The sequence below is a fragment of the Microtus ochrogaster genome, chromosome 7, assembly GCF_000317375.1.
Source record: "Microtus ochrogaster isolate Prairie Vole_2 chromosome 7, MicOch1.0, whole genome shotgun sequence".
In the NCBI taxonomy this organism is placed as follows: domain Eukaryota; kingdom Metazoa; phylum Chordata; class Mammalia; order Rodentia; family Cricetidae; genus Microtus; species Microtus ochrogaster.
Genome location: NC_022014.1, coordinates 16,365,210 through 16,385,415, shown reverse-complemented (window position 1 = coordinate 16,385,415; position 20,206 = coordinate 16,365,210).

Sequence of the window (20,206 nt, the reverse complement as noted above, 5' to 3'; positions counted from 1 at the left end):
TGTGTGTGTGTGTGTGTGTGTGTGTGTGTGTGTGTGTGTGTGTGTGTGTGTGTGATTTCTAGATGGCCTTCACTGGAATGTTGTCCCTATACTGAGTCCTCAGCCTCCCTATGACTAAGTCATGCCTGACCAAAGCTGGGTCTCTAGTGAGGTTTGGAGACTCGAGGAGCAAACAGGTGAATGTTTAGAAAGCATCTTTGAGGCAGGTCTAGTAGCACAAGCCTATAATCCTGGTGATTTAGGAGGCTAAAGCAGGAGGATGGCAAGCACAAGGCTAGCCTGGGCTATAAAGTGAGTCAACCTATGCAATTTAGTGAGACACTATCTCAAAATAATTCATTTTTTTAAAAAGGCTAGGGATATAACTCAGCAGCAAAGCAATTACCCAGAATGCACAGCAACCTACAATTACACCTCAGTACTGTGCATGTGAACATATGCATATAGTTGTGTGTGTGTGTGCACGTGCACGCATACAGTCATTGGAGTAGAGAAGGGAGAGGGTTTCCAGGGGGACCCAGGCCTCAGGCTACCCTGACCCCTTATCCAGGCCTGTCTCCTCCAGAGAGCGTTTCCTCTGTTCTGCTCACTACTACTTCACGGGTACCATAGCTGGACAGCCCGTGATGGGTGGCAGTTACCCACAGTGACCATAGGAGGAAGGTTAAGAAGACACTTTGGATCTGTAGCTTAGAGTCACCCAGTCACTTCTTTGGTGTCACATGGCCGGGACAAGCCCCGCCCCCACTCCCCACAAGACTATTCCGTTTTCTTCCCCTGGGAAGCCCCAAAGAAGCTGAGTGGGATGGCTTGAGTCAGCATGAATCCCTCCTGTCACACCTAGAACCCCACTGAAACCCACTACCGCAGGCCAGCCTGACCAGAAAAATGCAGGTCCCAGCAGACACCATCTAGATTCCAGTCTCCACCTCCACACCGGTCACAGCACTTGAGCAAGCCTTGTTTCCCCATCTGAGCAATGAGCTCAGACACTCGCTCGGAAAGGCTGCTGCGCAGACACTTGGCACAGAGCTTACTGAGCAGGCATACAAAAACCACTCCTCGGTCAGGCATGGGGTACACCCCTTCTATTCCAGCACTATGGAGATTGTCATGAGTCAAAGGCCAATCTGGGTGGGGGAAGAGTTCCAGGCCAGTCAGGAATATATAGAAAGACTATTCACACACACACACACACACACACACAGAGAGAGAGAGAGAGAGAGAGAGAGAGAGAGAGAGAGAGAGAGAGAAAGCAAAAAAATAAACAAAATAAATCAGATTGTCCAGAGACAAGATGGGGGGGTTTTTATTCTGTCTTTAAAACAAAAACAGGCTAGAGTTAGAGCTGGGAGGTTGTCTTGGTTAGGGTTACTATTGCTGTGATGAAACACCATGAATTTCAGGAGGAAAGGGTTTATTCAGCTTACACTTCCTACTAATAGTCAATCACTGAGGAAGTCAGGCTAGGAACTCAAACAGGGCAGGAACCTGGAGGCAGGAGCTGATACAGAAGCCATGGAGGAGAGCTGCTTACTAGCTTGCTCCTCATGGTTTGCTCAACCTGCTTTCTTATGGAACCCAGGACCACCAGCCCAGGGATGGCACCATCCACAATAGGCTGGGCCCTCCCTCATCAATCACTAGTTAAGAAAATGCCCTGCAGGCTTGCCGAGCTTTTGGGGGCATTTTCTTCATTGGGGTTCCCTCCTCTCAGATGACTTTAGTTTGTGACAGGTTGACATAAAACTAGTCAGCACAGTAGCAGAGTTCTTGCCTGGCATGTTAGTGTGTAAGGCCTGGGTTCCATTCCAAGAAACACAATACATGCACACACACACACACACACACACACACACACACACACACACACACACAAGTGTTCTCACGGGTACACTTGGAAAAAAGGAAGCATACACTGCTGGTCATCAGAGCCATACGCGGCAGTCCCTCCTATTCCCCTGCTCCCCTTCAATCTCATCTCCATGCACAGCCCAACTCTTGACCTAACACTGCTGCACGAAGGAAGTTTGAGACCACTGTGAAGGCCATTAAGTCAGCATGGGCACTGTATACCAAGGGCCCCGGCACAGGGCCTCTGCTAATTAACCCACTCTTCAGTGACGGCCTCGTTATCTGAGGCTCCTGGTCCCTGCTTGTCCCTCTGCTTCTCCTTCTTCTTTTTTTCTTTCTTTTTTTTTTTTTTTTTTTTTTTTTTTTTTTTTTTTTGGTGAGCAAGCAGCCATATGGCTGCACCCTAAGTCACGAACAGACTTTTGCTGTTGTAATCAAATAAAACTTACAACAAAGAGAATTAGCCCCACGCGGGCGCTGTTGCTGTGATTGTCTGCTCCTCGGAGATAAGCTCCCTGGTAAGCATAAGCTGGAGAGCATGCATTTGTTTCCACCCTTTGTTGATTCTTCCAAGTCTTGAAATGGTGATGGCTTTAGATTTAATCTGTATCCCAGACACACATACGGAAGCTCCTTCTCAATGAATTCCAAGGACAGCCAGAGTGCCTTGGCACCCCAACACATCCCAACACACCCAGGGTGAGCTGTCTGGACCTTGTGTGGGTCTCTCCCCATTCTTCTCCTCCAAAGATGTGGAGAGTGTCAGTTGGTCCTTTGGGCTCAGAGAGGTATAGTTAAACAAATGTGGGCTTTGAGGAGGTGTGGCTTGCATCCAAATCCTGTGTCACTGGTGAAGTGACCAAGAATGAGCCACTTACATCCTCAAACCCTCAGTTTCTCTCTCTGTACCCGAGGTGCATGTAAGGATAGATACAAGCACTTAGGGGCACATGGTATTGTCTCCAACGTCAGTCACACTGTTAGATTCCCAGCTCTACCTCTTCCAGGCCACACCCTTTGGTTTCTCCCAGTTCTGGGCTCCTTTGCTGTCCAATCAGCATGGAATTGGTGCCTCCTGCATGGTGTTGCTGGAGGGATGGACAAGGACACCCTGCAGAATATGCTTAGAAGGATGTCTGCCTTGTGGAGAGCACAAAACCCATTGGGTGATGTTTGTGCAGGTTCTTCTTCCACCTCCAGGGGGCAGGTTAGCAGAACTGGGTATGGTAGCGTGGGACCCAGCCGTGTTGCTTGGAGGGAGGCTAATATTGGCTTCCATTAGAGCAACTCTGGGGCTTGGAGTGTAGAACTGGGACACGGAAAGGTTGGGGAAGAAGCGAGACTTGCAGGAGCCAGAGCTGGGGTAGGACAGTCTTCAGACCTTCAGGCTGCAACTTAGTGGAACTGATAAACCAAAAATGTGGGTCTTCGCCCTTGGCAATTCTAGGAAGAAATGCCCAGCAGCCTTGACTTTGAAATGTGCTCCACTCAACTGTGAATGAATAATTTACAGCCTTTGATCTTATATTGCTGAGGAGGAGAGGGAGAAGACCACGAGGTCTGTGGGTACCAGAAATGAACGCAGCACTTAACCCTCTCTGCCTACCTAGGCTTTCAGACCTCCTACAGAGACCATTCTTGGGGTGTGAGCATTGGAGAGTCTGTGGTTCCTGTCCCTATAAATCAAGGCCACAAGAATATGTGGAGGCTGGCACATGACTAAGACCGGAAGGAAAGACAAAAGGAAAGTTGTAAACACAGCGGACAGACAGGTATTGGGCTGTTCTCGTCACTACCAAAGGCTCAGTCAGGTTGCCCCCACTTAGACCTAACTCTTGTGTCTACAAGTCACTCCCTCATGCAGAAAGCATCGACAAGCCCTTTCTTCCCCAGCATGGGTGTGAATGGCACTAACAGCTTCCACCTAGGATAGTAAAAGCTGCAAGCGCCTATCTGCCAACTGGGGACCTCACTTCTTCATAAAACCTGCTCCCGTTTCTAGGAGCCCCAGGGGGGTCTCATCATGAAGTGCCTGGGTTTTCTGCTCACTTGATGCTCTGCAGGAGTCTCTCTTCTCTCCAGACCCCTGCAAATTGGCAACGACAAAAATACATTCCCTAAAAGAGCACTTTTAAAACTGAAATGTAGCATTACTTTAACCAAGTATCCCAAGCTCTGCCTGCATGGCAGTGGCTGTCTAAGCTTCAGCATCGCCCTCCTGCAGAAGGTGAAAACTGCGGGGCCAGATGCCAGAATGAGGGGTCCGATACAGCACTGCCTGATCCCAAAGACTTAACAGGCAGAAGCAACCCTTGTTCTATGCACATATCAACACACATACTCACATGCATGCTCACCTGTACACACATGCACATATAGGCACATACATATGCACCCTCACACAAACCATACATGCACAAACATGCGCGCACGCACGCGCACACACACACACACACACACACACACACAGAATGTTTCTCTCCAGGGACACATAGACCACCAATGCTATTGGGCTGGATGGGTTTGATGACCAACCATGCATGTACCCCAAGACAACTGCCTCCATGATCCCTAGGCGTGAGTCAGACCCAAGGCCAGGCCTCTTCAGGTCCCACGATGACATGTCTTTTGGGAACAGACATTCTCTAGTAACTGTTTCCACTGCCCCCCCATTCCAGCCAATCCAATTGTAGATAAACGACCCCATTTGTGGACAATGAAGTGTTTGGGTACCCTGTACTACAAAATCTTACTCTGCTAGAAACCGATGAATAAACAGGCTTTGGATATGAATCATTATGACACATGGCAACCAGATGAGCACCTTGGTTTAGTCAACCTGGAAGCTGTCATGTCCTACCTCAACTCACAGCTCAGTCCCGGCTGGCAGTCCCTGCTGGGAAGAAACCATGGAGCCCAGTACTGGTGTGAAAAGACCACATCTCCAACATTGCCTGTCCTTCTGGAGGGCTGGGTCATGGAAGGAAGAAAGTCACTGGGTCTAGCTCTCATCTCCCAGCCCTCTGTCTGCCCCTTGTTTGTGCAGGTAGCCTCCCTGCCACACACAGGCATTCTCAAAGCTGGCTTCCACTGCCCTCCAGGAATACTCAGCCTCACTCTGCATCCCTACCTGAGACCTGCCCCTCAGCCTCAGCTGGACCACATCTGTGTTCCTGAAAGTTAGAGGCGTGACCCATCCTCTCCGTCCAGCCACTCATTGTGAATGCTGTTTTGTCATCAGAGCAACCACTCCACTGACCCTGCCCTAGATCTTATGTGCCTTGTGTACAGTGTCTGTACACACCAGGAGCCCATCATTCCTCACTCAGGAACACTCGCTCCTCCCTGGGATAGAACAGTGGTTCTCGGGAGCAACAGCAGGGGCTCAAGTAGCTTGGCGCTATCAACGGGTGCTTAGTTAAGTTGGATGAAGACCTTGCCTTTTCCCTGGGATAGGGACCTCAGCAAGGGTGTCAGACAAACCCCTACAGATCTCTCCTGACCCACAGGCAGTGTGCAGGTGGGAACCAGGCGCTCTGTGGGTCTCAGAGCATAACCTTACCAGCAGAGTACACGTACAACCACGTCTAGTTGGGTGCTTCCAGGGTGATGGGCACTGCGCTAAGCACTTAACTCTCATTATCCCATTTACTCCCCACAATAGCCAGGTCATGGGGACACCATTAGCACTGTTTTCAGGTGAGGAAATGAAAGATCAGAAGGGTTAATTGAGCTGACCAAGGCAACACAGTGACTAAGTGAAACAGAAAAAAAAAAAATGAGGTCTGGAGTGTGGCTGGAATCTTCCTGGAGCTATCTGTTTGCCCCAGGGCATTCACACCCATAGTGGGACCCCACACCCAGGGCATTCACACCCAACACAGGACCCCACAACCAGAGCATTCACACCCATCACAGGACCCCACAACCAGGGCATTCACACCCATCACAGGACCCCACACCCAGGGCATTCACACCCATCACAGGACCCCACACAAAGGGTATTCACACCCATCGCAGGACTCCATACCCAGGGTGTTCACACCCATTAAGGAGACCCCACACCCAGAGCATTCACACCCATCACAGGACCCCAGTCCCAGGAATTCACACTCATCACACGATCTCCCATCCAGAGTATTCAAACCCATCGCAAGACCCCACACTCAAGACACTCACACCCATCACCCCATAGCCAGGATATTCACACCCATCAGAGGATCCCACATGGCATTTGGTGTGAGGATCAAAAAGATCAGAGGCTCAGCTGAGACCAAAAGACCACTTGTGCCCCTACCCCATCAGGACTCAGGCCGACCCCAAAGCATTAAAAACAGGCTAGCCCAGGGAGTCAATTTCCCAGCAAGGGACATAGTTCACTTCCTGTTTTCCTGTGGATCAAGATGTAGAATTGTCAGCTCCTTCTTCGGCACCATGTCTGCCTGCACGCTGCCATGTCCCACCATGATGATAGTGAACTAAACCTCTGAAACTGTAAGCCACTCCAGTGAAATGTTTTCCTTTATAGAAGTTGCTGTGGTCATATTATCTCTCCACGGCAACAGAAACCCTAACCAATACCTCCTTTCTGACTTCCTCAGATACCAGGCATGCATGTGGTACACACTCAGGCAAACCACTCACATACATAAAGTCAACTGATTTTTTGGAAAAGCATACATATAGACATGCATACATGCATAACAGATGACAGAATCCTGAGCAATGCTCTGTCATCTGAGCCTCCAAGTCTGGAGCTTCCGTGTGCCCGCCTGAGGAGAGGTGAGACTCCTGGGGACTCCAGGAAGCTCACTTGGAGGACAACTCCATAAGGAGCCAAGGTGTGTAGAGATAAGAAAGTGTGACAATGGTCACACGCTTGCCAACATCAGCAGCACTTCTCTATGGCTTTTATGGACATTCAGTCACCCTCACGACTCTAAGTGTGAATGTTGTCCCTGACTCTGTAAGTTAGGAAACCCAGGCATAGAAAAGAAGTGAGTTACCAGCGAGCTGGGGTGCTGCAGGCCAGCGAGTAGCTCCAGGCCCTTCTCTGACCATGGAGGCTTGCAGCCTCCACAGGCCTGGGTTCGAGTGGAGTACAAGGGTAGGGATTTGTGAGCCTCTGATGCCTTCCTCACTCTCTCACTAAGCAACTCTAGTGCAGCACCATCATTGGCAGGATGTTGAGGTCCTCAGTCCTTGGTCCCCTGCTGGAAGTCTGAACCCAAGCTGACTTCTGCTTCCCTGTTGCTTGGACCCCAACCTCCCTAGCCTCTGCATCCTACACTCCAATTGCCACCTGCCTTGCTTAGCCGAATCCAAAGCCCGTCTTGCACTAGTAACTGGACATCCTGGGAATGGACGGTGAGGTGATGCCCTGCCTTGTGGATCCTAGAGTAGATGGCGCTCAGGCAGCCATCTACCAACGCCATCTGCTCCCCATGGCCATACCTGGGCAAGGCCTAATGTGGTTGTAAGCAGGCACCAGAAGCTCTGAGGTCTCCGGAAAAGCCTTCCCCTGGGGGACCAAGCTGAATCTCAGGGTCCCCAGATACTCAGCCGCATGCCTGGCACCCAGGGCACCCTGACCCCTAAACGCCAAGATCTTTTCTCCTCGCGTGTGACTTGGGAAGGGAGCAAGGGACCTCGCCCCTCTCCCTCCCCCTGCTGGAGCCCCCACCTAACCCTGGGAGCAAGTGGCTCCACCGCAGGCTCCGCAGAGGGTGCGCGGGGCAAGGCTGCCCCCCACAGGCAGTCGGAGGAGGAACTCTCTTCTCCAGCACCGGGAGGGTGTGGACTGTGTAGAATCTCTTTGCTGGATTAGCTCCATGATCCTCAACCTCACCCTGAGGCAGAGAAAAATCCATTTAAATGATGTCAAGAGAGAACTCAGATCTGGGGTGGGGATGAGGGTTTCTAAGCCCTGCATTAGGATGTGGGACTTAGAGAGAATTTCAGAGTCAGACCCCTCCCCTAGCACTGGGTCAGAGCACACTGTCCGTGACCACATACCCCATCCCTGTCCTGACTGTTGGCTGACTCTGGTTCCTTCCAATGCCTTCATCTCAGAGCCTCCTGTTTGTCTGAAAGTGCTTTCAAGGATCCAACCAAGATCGCCCCTGCTGTAAATAAAGATGGGACCCAAAGCCTGGCTGGAGTCCTGGCTGCCCAGGGCAGGAAAAGGTGACTGCAGGGAGCCAGAAGCAAGGAAGCAGGACAGAGCAAGTGTAGGAGAAGCCCCTTGGGAGACAGAAACCGGAAGCTGCCGGCCAAGGGAAGCACAGCACAGCTGAGGGAGCATCTCTGCAAGGCAATTGCCTGCGCTTCAGTTGGCCCAAAGCCTGGTTTCCTCCGAGACAAGCTAGCTGCTCTTTTGCATCATTGGAACTGCATTATCATTAACAAGGAGCCTGGGCCGTCAGCAGTAAAATCGCTAGCCCTTGCTTCAGAGCCCCTCCAGTATGGAGATGGCTGTCTCCCAGCCAGGCCAGCCCTGGGTCTTTTTGTTGGTTTTGTATACTATTTCTTTCTTTGTTTGTTTGTTTATTTGTTTATCATTGTAGCAAGTTCATGCCACACGGGGAGGCTAGAAGACAACTTCTGGGGGTCCCTTCTCAGCTTCCACCTTGTTGAAGTGGGGTCTCTTGGCAATTCTACCACGTGGCTGGTATATTCCAGGCTAACTGATGCTCAAGCTTTTTTTTTTTTTTTTTTTTTCCAGACACAGGGTCTCTCTAGCCTTTGGGAGCCTGTCCTGGAACTAGCTCTTGTAGACCAGGCTGGTCTCGAACTCACAGAGATCCGCCTGCCTCTGCCTCCCGAGTGCTGGGATTAAAGGCATGCGCCACCACCGCCCGGCTCTGATGCTCAAGCTTTAAGGAGAGTCCCCTGTCTCCTCCCATCTCACTAAATGTATGTGTGTGCTAGGATTACAGATGCTTGCCACTGCATCTGGCTTTTTTACGTGGGTCTGGGGCTGGAACTGGGATCCTCAGGCTCACACTGCAAACAGTCAGACCCTCAGAGTCAATCTGCATGGTCATGTTTTATACTTTGTATATATACATGTTTTATACTCATGTAGCCCATGAGTATAAAAGGCTGGCCCGGATCTTGCTTTGGGGTGCTCTAAAGGACAGGGCAGGCAGACTCCTCCCCTGGCAGAGGAGCTCTCTCCATACAGGGGTGAGCATTCCCTCTGTATTCTGACCCTGTGATTCCTGGCACCCGCCACAATGTGGATCTAATTAGTTGAGTCCAGGAATCCACCAAAAAGACAAACTATGTGGACGGTCTCCTGGCTCTGCCCTGGAGGAACCCCTACTACTGTTCTGCCCTTAGCTAAGGCAAGGTCTTTCAGAGACCCCATATCTAGTAGGGGTAGGGCTATGGCCAGGGACAAGGAACCTTTTCTTAGGAAAAACCACAGGACATCTGCTCAGCAGGGCCATTCACTGGTTGGCAGGTTAGAGCCATGATGCCCAATGACTGGCCCAAGGTCAAAGCGTGAGTCACAGGCAGCATGCTGAGACAAGACAATGCCCAGTCCCTGTACCCATCCTTCTCCTGCGGCCAGAGACAGCTTCTCCAAGCCAAGAGCCCTTTCTCTATAGAATAGTACCTGGTGCCCAAATATACAGGGAGACCTGAGTTCAAATCCCAGCTCTTGTGCTTCCTACATAAACACCTCAGACATTCAAGATCCTTGAGCCTCTTTTTTGATCTGTAGCATGAATGTATAGAATCAGGCATGGGACCACAAACCTATAATCCCAGTTCTTGGGTACTGAAGCAGAAGGAACGCTAGTCTGAGTCTAGCCTGGGTCTAGCCTGGGTTACATAGTAAGAGTCTGTAAGAAAGTGGCGAGAGGACTATAGTCACTTACTTCCCAGGGTAGCCGTAAAGATTCGGGGAGACGATGGCCACGAGCAATGTTAATGATGCAAGGATGTACTCCGGTTCCTGAAAAGCATTGCAATAGCCACTGTCTTCACACGTATGTCCACACTCGTGTATGCTTACACACAGGTACTCCACACTCACAAACTCACCCACTCACACACAAACAGAAAATATTAGTAAAAGGGGAAAAAATGGAAACCTGCCAACACCCTGAGGCTTTGTCCCAGCCCTGCACACCTGTGCCCTTGATGACACTAGATGCAGGGACTCAAGGAAGAGGGAGAGGAGAAAGCAGACCAGTATCCCTGAGGGGGCAGGATTCACACTAAAGGTAGAAGGATAGGGACCAGGCTCACCACAGTCTGGCACCACCTTTCCTAACTGGCCCCTATTAGTCACCTAGCAACAAGCATCTCTCCCAAGTCCTTCCTAAATTGCCCACTGCCTCCTCTTCTGCAATTCAGCCACCCTCCCCTCACATCCCACACATCTTCTAGGGCAGGCTCCTCGGGCCTGAAGACTCATGGGAGCCTTGCTGGGAGCCTTGATGACAAAAGGCTGGGATATTCCTTGTGGAGGCCAGAGCAATTGACCTAGGATGGGCAGAACAAGGGTGTAGAAGGTCTCTTCTCTAGGGCTGGGGCTTTTGTCTCTGGAGCAGCTTCCTCCCCTAATTTAGGCTTGGTCAGTTTGAAAAAAGACAGGCCTGGAGCACAAGCCTTCATCAGCAAGGGACCTACCAGCAAAAGTAGGGGGAAAAGCCACAAGGCCTTTGTTTTAAGTTGCCAGGCTTTTGTCTCAGGTTAGGAGAGTGAGGAAGCCAATCATTTTGGAAGTCCACCATCTTTATTACATAGCTAGAGCCCCTCCCCTATCTGTCTGCCCGCCAGGGAGACTAACTCTGTTCTGTCAATGTAGCAGCCATGTGCCCAGCACCACCAGGACTTGTGCCAACTGTGGCCAACCTAAGCTTCAAGCCCAGAGCAGGTTACTGACACCTGGAGAGGAGCCTTTTGCAAAATGCCAGGGCAGTGACTTTCCCTGCTCCCTTTCCTCCTCCACTTCCTACTGACCATAGCCAGGTTCCACTCCTCCCCTCCCCTCCCCTTAAACAGACGGGAGCATCAAAGCGCGAAAAACATCGAAATTGCCAAATGCAATTTCTCTCCGGAGACGACAAATTTGCTGCAATTTGTATTTCCAAACAGGAGCTGCGGTTCCTGAGAGGCTCCTAAGCAGGTTCCCCATCCCCTCCCAGGACAGCACTTGCCCCATCTCTGCTACAGGGGAAGGGGTAACAAAGGTTGGGAGGTTGTCAGAGCAAGGGCGGGAGGCAAGAGAAAGAAACAGCCACTGCTGTTGGCCAAGCTCAGAGCTACCAACCCTCAAATGGGCTGCCAGGACCAGCTCTGCATGGAGCTAACGGGGACGTAAGTGCCCCTGGTAAAAGGCAAACTGGTCAGGGACTCATTACCCAGAAACCCCAATACATTCAGCTGCTGAATGCGTCACAGTGGCTATGCTTTAAACCACTAGCTGCAGCACAGTTGCTCAGGCTGTAACCTGGAGGTGGGGGGGGGGTGCGTATTCTGTCATTCCCCCACCCCCACTCCCGCCCCAGAGCCCCAGACAATGGCTCTGTGGCTGCTGACAAAGGTAGCTTTAACTAAACCTCTTTCTTTCTAAGAAAACTCGCCAGAATGGAAACCTGTAAACTCAGAGAGAGCAACAAAGGGCTAACTTTTAGTCTTTGCTGGCCTGCAGGAAGTCTCCTTCCTTTCAGCACCACCCCAGCTGAAGCACCCACACTATGCTTCTCTGAGTCCGGGTTAATTTTACTTAATGCAAATGCAACCTATCTTAACAAAGTTATACAAATGCTGTATAAACAAATATAACACATCTTTGCCTAGTTAAACACTCCTCAGCATTCAGCCATCTATGGTGAGCTATGTAGTCGCCCCCTTTTATGGGAAGGGGACCACTCTCAGGTAGATAGTGGTAAGGTGTAACATTAAATTCTGGTTTCCCTGTCCAACTTCTTCCTGTGACCTTGGTGACTTTGGGCCACTCCCACCATCTCCTTGTGGTCAGCTGTAGACTTAAGAGACTGCAGGACCGTTTCTTTTCCTTTCTTTCTTTCTTTCTTTTTTTTTTTTTACACTGATACCCCTTGAACAGGGCATGCTTGTTAATTTTCTGTGCCAAGTTCTCTAGGCACTAGACATTGCTCTGGGTGTGTCACTGGGGTTGTGTGTGGCTGAGATTAGCACTCGGGCAAGTAGACTGGGAAAAGCAGATGGCCTCTATTAATGAGGTTGGTTGAAGGCCTGAACCCACCGTGCTAGGAACAGATCCCCACCCCCACCCCCGAGTGTCTGCCATCAAACTGACTTGGGTTTTTTTCCTGCCTTTTTGCTTCAGGGAAATCCCTGGGTCTGGGCCTGCCAGCCTTCAGATGGGAGTCACACCATACTCTCTCCTGTGGACGCAGATGAAAGGGAACCCTTCAGTTCTCCTGAGTCTCTAGCTGGGCACCCACTCTGCCGATCTTAGGCTTGCCCATACCCATAAGAAAACGAGCCAGTTAGCTCTGCATTAAATGTCTGTGTTTAACAAACACAGGTAACGACGACCTCCTGGCTTTCCGTTGGAGAAGCCCGATTAATGCTCAGAGTAACGTTAAAAAGCCATGCCCTCTCTGTGTGCGATCTGTATTGTGAAAACTAGGCTCTATGTTTGTTTTCGAAAGCAAAATTCAATTTTCTAAAGGGAAGATTCATTTCCAAAGATCTAACACTGACTCAGCCTTTCACTCCAAGCCCCAGGAGATGCTGCTGGGGCCAGGCAGAGGGGCGGGGCCTCATTACCAGCGCGACTCTGAAGCTGAGAAGAGAGCAGTGCCCCTGCTCTCCGGCTTTGAGAGGCCTGGGAGCTGGGGGCGGCCCTCTGTAGCAGGGCCTGATCTGGGGCCCTTCCTCCCCAAGAGAACAAAGCCTTCTGGAGGAGAAACCGCAGCCACACTTCTGTTTAAAGGAACTTTAATCGCGCCCCCGCCCTCAGATTCCTTCTTAGAAGTTAGAGCATCTACTGCCATTACCACCCTGAACGTGCCCGATCTGGTTTAATCTAGGAAGCTAAGCAGGGTCGGACCTGGTTAGTACTTGGCTGGGAGAAGTTTGAGCAATGCTGGGGGACTCCACGATCTAGGCCCGGCTTGTTCTTTGGCTGGCTCTTGTGAAATTATTCTGTTGGCCACGCCCCACTCTCAGGGCTACGGTATTGTTGGCCCTGTGATCTGTGTGAACCCAAACAAACTGCCACTTCCCTCCAGATTCTTGTTTCTTGGAATTTGAGGAACCAGCCATCTGGGAGACATTTGAAGCAAGATCTTTACCTCACTCCATACACCAAAACAAATTCCAGATGGATCTCAATGTTTAAACATACACAATGAAACTACAAACGTCCTCACTAAGAGAGCGAAGTCTTAATATGAGCAAAATTCTAAGGAGGGCACAAACCATAACCCAAGAAAAGTCAAAGTGCATACAATTCAGCTCCACAGAAAAAAGCTAAAAGAAAATTCAAAGAGAAATAGTCAATTTAAGGGTGATGCTCATTGGTCCAGAGCTCACAGATAACGCTGAATGCTTAAGGGACTGGGAATTAATGAGAAAAAGACAAAGATTCCATTTTAAAGATGCGTGAAGAAGACAGTCAGGTGGTTCGCAGAGGGGGATAGAATAACACTAAACAGATGGCAAGGGCAGCATTTCACTAACGGGAAACACGCAGGAGCTGGAGCACGACCCCGGCGTTATTATCTGTCATGGAAACCGTTTTGAGATTTGCCAATATTCTTTTGGGAAAGCAGGAAGGTTGAAACTGCTGGTTAGGGCTGTAAGTTGACAACATTCCTATCAGGTACAGTTTGGCAGGATTTGATTCCGGCACACTCTCCTCTAGGAACCGATCACTCTGTGAAGGCAGAATAACCTGTGTACACACACACACACACACACACACACACACACACACACACACACCTCTGTGAGCACAGCAACCCACTACTGGGCCTCTGGAGTGGGGCCCTTTCTGGGCCTCAGTTTCCTCTTGGGTGAAACAGGATTATCAAGGGTCAGCCTCAGAGTGTGTTGCATCATGTGTGCTCATAACGTCACCAGGAGAGTTGGGCTGCTGTATAGGAAAGTCTCGGGAACAGTAGGTACTCATATCACTGATTAAACTCCAGCCATACTCAAGACCAACCAGAGGCTGAATGGCCATTTGAGGGAGGACTTTGGAGTGGGCAAGTCTACCTTCAGCCCCCTTTAGAAGGAGGAATAAGGGCAGGTGGCCAAGGTAACTGTGAAAATACAAGCCTACTGTAGTTGAGTGTGATGTGTGTGATGTGTGCAGGTGTTGGGTCAGTAATGGGAAAGGCCAAAACGATCTTCTTGAGAGCAAATCCTGACACTGCCTGACCAGACCCCGACCCCGGGGGACGGGCCACTTTGAGTAAGGAAACTGGGCCATCTCACCTTTCTTAGCAGTTCTGTCTGAGTGATGCCAAGGCCCTAATCAATTGTTTCTAACACCCCCAAAATGGCTGACACTCTGGGGTGTGTTTTCTAACTGCTAGGCCTGGCTAAGCACCCAACAGTTCACTTTTCCATCCAGGAGCCTTGATACATGGCTGTCACTGCTTTCCCCATTTGACAGAAGAGGAACCAAAGCTCCACCATCAGGGGTTCTCTCAGCAGCTCAGTGTCAAGGCCCATGTTGGACCTGAGCCTCTCTGGCATCACCTGGGCGTATCTCTGTATACACCAGAGGGTCACCTCTCGAGTGTATGGCTCTGTTTCTCAGACCTATCTCTCAGAATGACCTCCACCCCAAAGGACTTCTCTAAGTATAAAGTCAAACTTGTTTACATGAGCGCACGTGTGTGTGTATGTGTGTGTGTGTGTGCATGTGTGTGTATGTGTATGTGTGTGTGTGTGTGTGTTTGCATGTGTGTGTGGCCCAGGGATCAGCCTTGGGTATGGGTCTCCAGGAACTATTCTCCCCTTTAAAGACAGAGTCTCTCATTGGAACCTGGGGATTGTCTGGCAAGGTTTGCTGGCCACTGAGCTCCAGGGAGCCTCCTGTCCCCACCTCCCTAGTACTGGAGTACCAAACATGCTCCACCATACTCCACTTTTTATGGGTATAGGGAATGGTTCTCATGCCTGCATGGCAAGCACTTTACTGTGTCAGCTCTCCAGGCCCAAGACTGGGTTTTTAAGCCCAGCAGGGTATGGGATGAGGTCAGCGTAATGGTTTAAGTAAAATGCTACAGGTCCCCAAGTGGCGGCAGTGGGCAGCAGGCCATGAGACTATGCTGCAGATCTTGGAGCAACAGCAGGCAGTGGACAGCGGGTCCCAAGGCCACGGCAGGCCATGAAGGCAGCCAGGTCGCAGGCAGAAGATCATGTGGCTGGTGAGAGACCAAGACAGATAGGCACATCATGTAGAGTGAAGTTGGATATTTATTTAGTGGGTTATGGAAGGAAAGAGGAGAAGGGGGAATAGCAGAGAGAGAGGCAGGGAGAGAGAGAGAAAGAGAGAGAGAAACAGAGAGGGGGAAGGGGAAAAATGGGGAGAAGGGAGACACAGAAGCTGCCTCTTTGAGAGAGAGATGGAAAAGAAAGGACTAGGGCCAGGAAGGAAGATCCACCTGCCTCAGCAGAGAGGCAGGGCTTATCTCTTAAAGGGACAGGATAGACTATTACATTCCCATCTCTGTTTTATAATAAAAAGGCAGGAGGTTAGGCATAACAAGTTAAAGCAATTGGGCTGGCAGATTCTCAAGACTGCTTCCAGCATATTTGTGGGCATCATCTTTGGGGGGAGCCTGAGAAAGCTGGATGCTGGTCACATTCTGGGGTAGCTGGTCTCTTTGTTCCTGTCCAGTGTTTGTGGTATGGAAATGTCTGGTGTCTCTTATACCTGTTTAAGGTATTGGCAGAACAGAGGACAAAGTTAAGTTTAGGGGAAAAAAAATTAGGACCAGGGAATTGAGAGGGGTTATCTGACCTATTTAAGGTAGATCCTTCAATTCAGCTCCCTGGAACTCACAAGAATTCTTTGGGTTTATGAAAACAGAAGTTTTAGATGGCAGCAGGATGATTGTGACAGATGTTTTTGCACAATGAAAAGTATTTATAAGATTATGGAAGGCAGTGTGAGAGAGAAATTTCATAGTGTGTATTTGTCCTTACTCCTTTATAACTTGTAGGTGTACACCTTAATAACTTGTATTTGAATTTTATTGAAATTTGTTTGGTGAGGCTGTCCTTTTAAAGTGACAAAACCTCTCAGCTATCAAACTGCATCAGAGATCTTTGAGAAGGATAAAATTTTATTTGAGTTATTGATTTAAAAAACAACAGAGAATTTACTTGGTTGGCACCTAGAGCTATTCCTTAGGGTCCTCCATGGTCGCTGAAGGTTGTATTTGCCTTTTGCTATTTAGCACAGGACCTGCCAGGCTCTAGAAGTTCCTGTGGGCTAAGAAATCTGTAGGAAGACAAGCCTACCTTGACCCGAGAAGCTAGGCTGTTGATTCCAACGATTCTGTCCACTGTCTGGTGATCTTCAGTTTAGATGAAAAGCAGTTTTGCCCAGTGGTCAGTGCTTGGCAGTTGAAATGAAGTACAGATGGATGTTGTTCTGTGCCCATTTGTCTTCTGTCTTCTTTGGTGGAAACAGAGTGCTGCTGCTAAGAGCCAACCTGTCTCTTTTTGTTATGAAAAGTCTTTTAATAATTAAATATTTAAAGGCCATATTCTCCCAGATCTCTGAGCAGTTGAGGGCTGCTTATCAGATATAGATGAGTTATAACAATAGTATAGAATCTGCCTGGAGAGCTGGGTCCAAGCTTGACTGCACTGGCTCTCAACAGGTAAAGCAGGGTTGGATTAAATATACCGTATTTTTGTAAGAGACTTAAAAGTACATACCAGTTTAAAACATGAGACTTATTGCTTTACAATAATTTATCTGGAATGAGATACAATGAACAGACAATTATAATATTTAACAGTAAACTTAGGTGCATTTAAGGTACATGTATGCACATACACACACAGAGTGAACAGGAATTGGGTGAAAGGCATGCCACTGTGCAAAACATACATGTAACAGAGTCAGCAAGAGGAATTTAAACACAAAAACATAAGTAAACTGGGACCAGGCAGGGAATACCTCAGTAAAGATGGCAGAACTTGGTCACCTGACCTGGCTCTCAGTTAAGATGATGGTGAAGATATCTGACCTCTGTTAAGATGGTGGTAAGGTCACCTGACCTCAGACAAAATGGCGGTAAAGTCACCTATGTAACAGAGTTAACACCAGGGAACCAGGCAGGGAATACCTCAATAAAGATGGAGGAACTTGGTCACCTGACCTAGCTCTCAGTTAAGATGGCAGCGAAGTCACCTGGCCTCAGTTAAGATGGTTGTAAGGTCACCTGACCTCAATCAAAATGGCAGCAGTCACATGTTGTATGGAAGAGAGACCTAGAGGCATGATCTGCCCTGTTGCTGAGCCACCCTGCCAAAAGCCATGGTGGGGAGCACAAGGCTGGAATTGAAAACAGCTACCTCATGCATCCCATCAATCTTGTTGACAGCAGTAGCAGTGGTAGGGACAGTTTGAGAAAAGGGGGAGCTGGCAGGACACTTGGGGAGCTAGTTTGAGGGTTGATACAATGGCTGAAATGTGAAAACAGCAAACAAACACCGCGGAGCCTATAGAAGGATATCTTCTCTCTACAGGCAGGATATCTCCTCACAGACACCAGTCAGGCTCTGGTCTGGGTGACTTGGAAGCCAGAGAGGCTGGAGGCTGCTCTGAGTGGTCTCTCACAGCAGGGAACACTGATGGGTGGTCCAAAACAAAAGACAAGAAAAAAGGAGAAAGAAAAATCCGAGGGACCCTGAGCCCTCAGTTGAATGCACTGCACAGCGTGTGCCCTGTTAGTGTGGGAGGACCAACCCCGGGTCAACCTGTCACCTTTTTAGCTATGGAAAGCAGCAAAGGGCTCAACCATAGCTGTGAAGGCTGCGGTTGGGGGTTGGAATGGAAAAACTCACCACAAAAGCTGCTGGTGTGCATATAGGTCAGTGTTCAGGCAGATGAAACATGTGGTTGTTGTGGAAAAAACACCTGGTTCCAGATCGGGACCCTGGGAGAGGGGCGGGAGGGCCTACTGAGTCTGATGGCACCAATGTAATGGTTTAAATAAAATTCTGAGGTTACTTCCCAACCAGGCTGACCAAGCAGCTGAAACAGCAGCATTCCAGAGCCCAGACCTACCTCAATCACCTCAGGAGGTTCATACAGTATAGCCTACATTCTTGCCGAAACCCCCTGACACCCAGCAAATTCTGTCATATCTTCATCAGCTCTTTCATCCTAATAGCAAAGCTCTGTTTCATTTTGTCAAGGCTCACCTCCAACCCACCACTGAGGACTTAGAGTTCTTAAAAGTTCTCATTGTCTCTTGTAAAATCTGTCAAAAGTCAGATCCTAAGACCAAATATTGTAGTTTCCCTTTTCCCACCCACCAGGCCAGGGGCTCCCTTTCAGGAACTGACTGGCAGCTTGATTTTGCTCATATGCCCACAGTCAGAAGAGTTAAATATCTCCTGGTCTTGGTGGACACAATGTCTGGGTGGATTGAAGCATTCCCCACCACTAACAAGAAGGCCCAGACAGTCTCCAATATTCTTCTCTGTGAAATCATCCCCCAGTTTGGAATCCCAACCTCTTCAGTCGGATAATGGCCCAGAGTTTACTCTGTCTAAGGCCCTTAACATTCCCTGGCATTTTCCTTTCCCATACCACCCTCAGTCTTTAGGGAATGTAGAAGGAACTAACCGTTCTTTAAAAAATGTTCTTGTTAATATGTCATAAGAACTTTACCTTGACTGGGTAAAACTTTTGCCTCTGGCCCTTCTTAGACTTAGGGTTCTCTCCCAAAGCCCTCTTTCCATCTTGCCCTTTGAACTCATGTATGGGCTGCCAGTTTTAACCCCTGGCCTCTCATCTAAAACCTCTCCCCTTCCTGATCACCTGCTTACTCCGATGTTATCCAATCTTCGCTCCCTATTATGGGGTTTTACCAACTGCTCATTACCTCAACTGTGTGCTAATTCATTCCCACTGCTGATTAAAATAGGAGATCAGATACTATTCTCTCCCCCAGACCAATGCCCCTCACCCCTTTCCTCTAAATGGCAGGGCCCCTTTAAAGTAATTCTTGTAACTCCCACAGCTGTCAAGCTCAAGGGACTCTCATCAAATCCACCTGTCCCACCTTAAACCTTTCACTCTTCAGGCTCAAGATTCCCGCTCATATATGGTAACTCAATCAGAGCCCTGTTCCCTTAAGTCCCAGAGGGCACCAAGATTAGCCACTCTGTCTCCAGTTCCAGAAAAATAAAAGTTTCATCACCGTACTCAACTCTCCTATACCAAAAACTCCATATACTCTCCCTCTTCCTCTTTTTCCTATCTGCTTTACCAACTTCTCTGTATCTCCAATGTCATGCTTAAATTTCTAGTTAGCCACTCAGCTGTTAACACAGAAACCATTATTTGTAAACCGCTTTTGGTGGGTTACATAGTCTAAGGGTTGTGACCCACCCTGCAGTCAGTTATTCCAGGGTCACGGAGAGGTACTATCTGGAAGATAATGGGCTAAGAGAGAAGAAGAAGGCTAGGCAGATTTGTCGAAGCCTCCGTTTATTAGACACAGGTTACAGCTTATATAGAATAAGGAGTTGGGGGGTGGGCACAGGGGCCTGGACTCTTGCCGCATAGTTCACGTTGGTCACGTGGTTCACGTTGGTCACGTAGGCCAGGAGGTTACATTCTGTCAGGTCACGTAGGCCAGGAAGTCACAACTATGAGTTGACACACCTAGTTCTCTAGATAGTTTGGAATGTGGGGCGGGTTTCGCTAACAGATAGTTCTCCATTAACAGCCAATTTGGGTGTGGGGTAGGCTCTGTCAATAGAACGATTCCTAACACAACTAGGGGTGTGGGGTTCTCTGCAGACTCCCCAGGGCGATGGTTCCTGCAATAATCCTAGGAGGAAACAGCTCCTGACAATTATTAAGCATAGAGCCGAAGGTACAAGGATTGCCAAAAGCCCAGGTTGCTGTTCTTCTTAAAACACAGGACAAACTTAGACAGACACACACGGCGGAACAAACACAGACACAGCACGGCGGCTCCCACATGGGTCCACTTTAATGGGGGAGGGGAACACAGAAGGGCGGGGAGGTGTGCAGGACACACAAGGAAAGGCAAACGAGAAAGCGAGCCTCGTGTGGCCCTGCCTTTTTAACGGGGAGCGCAAGGGTGTCTGGGAAGGATGTCCCATACCTGTG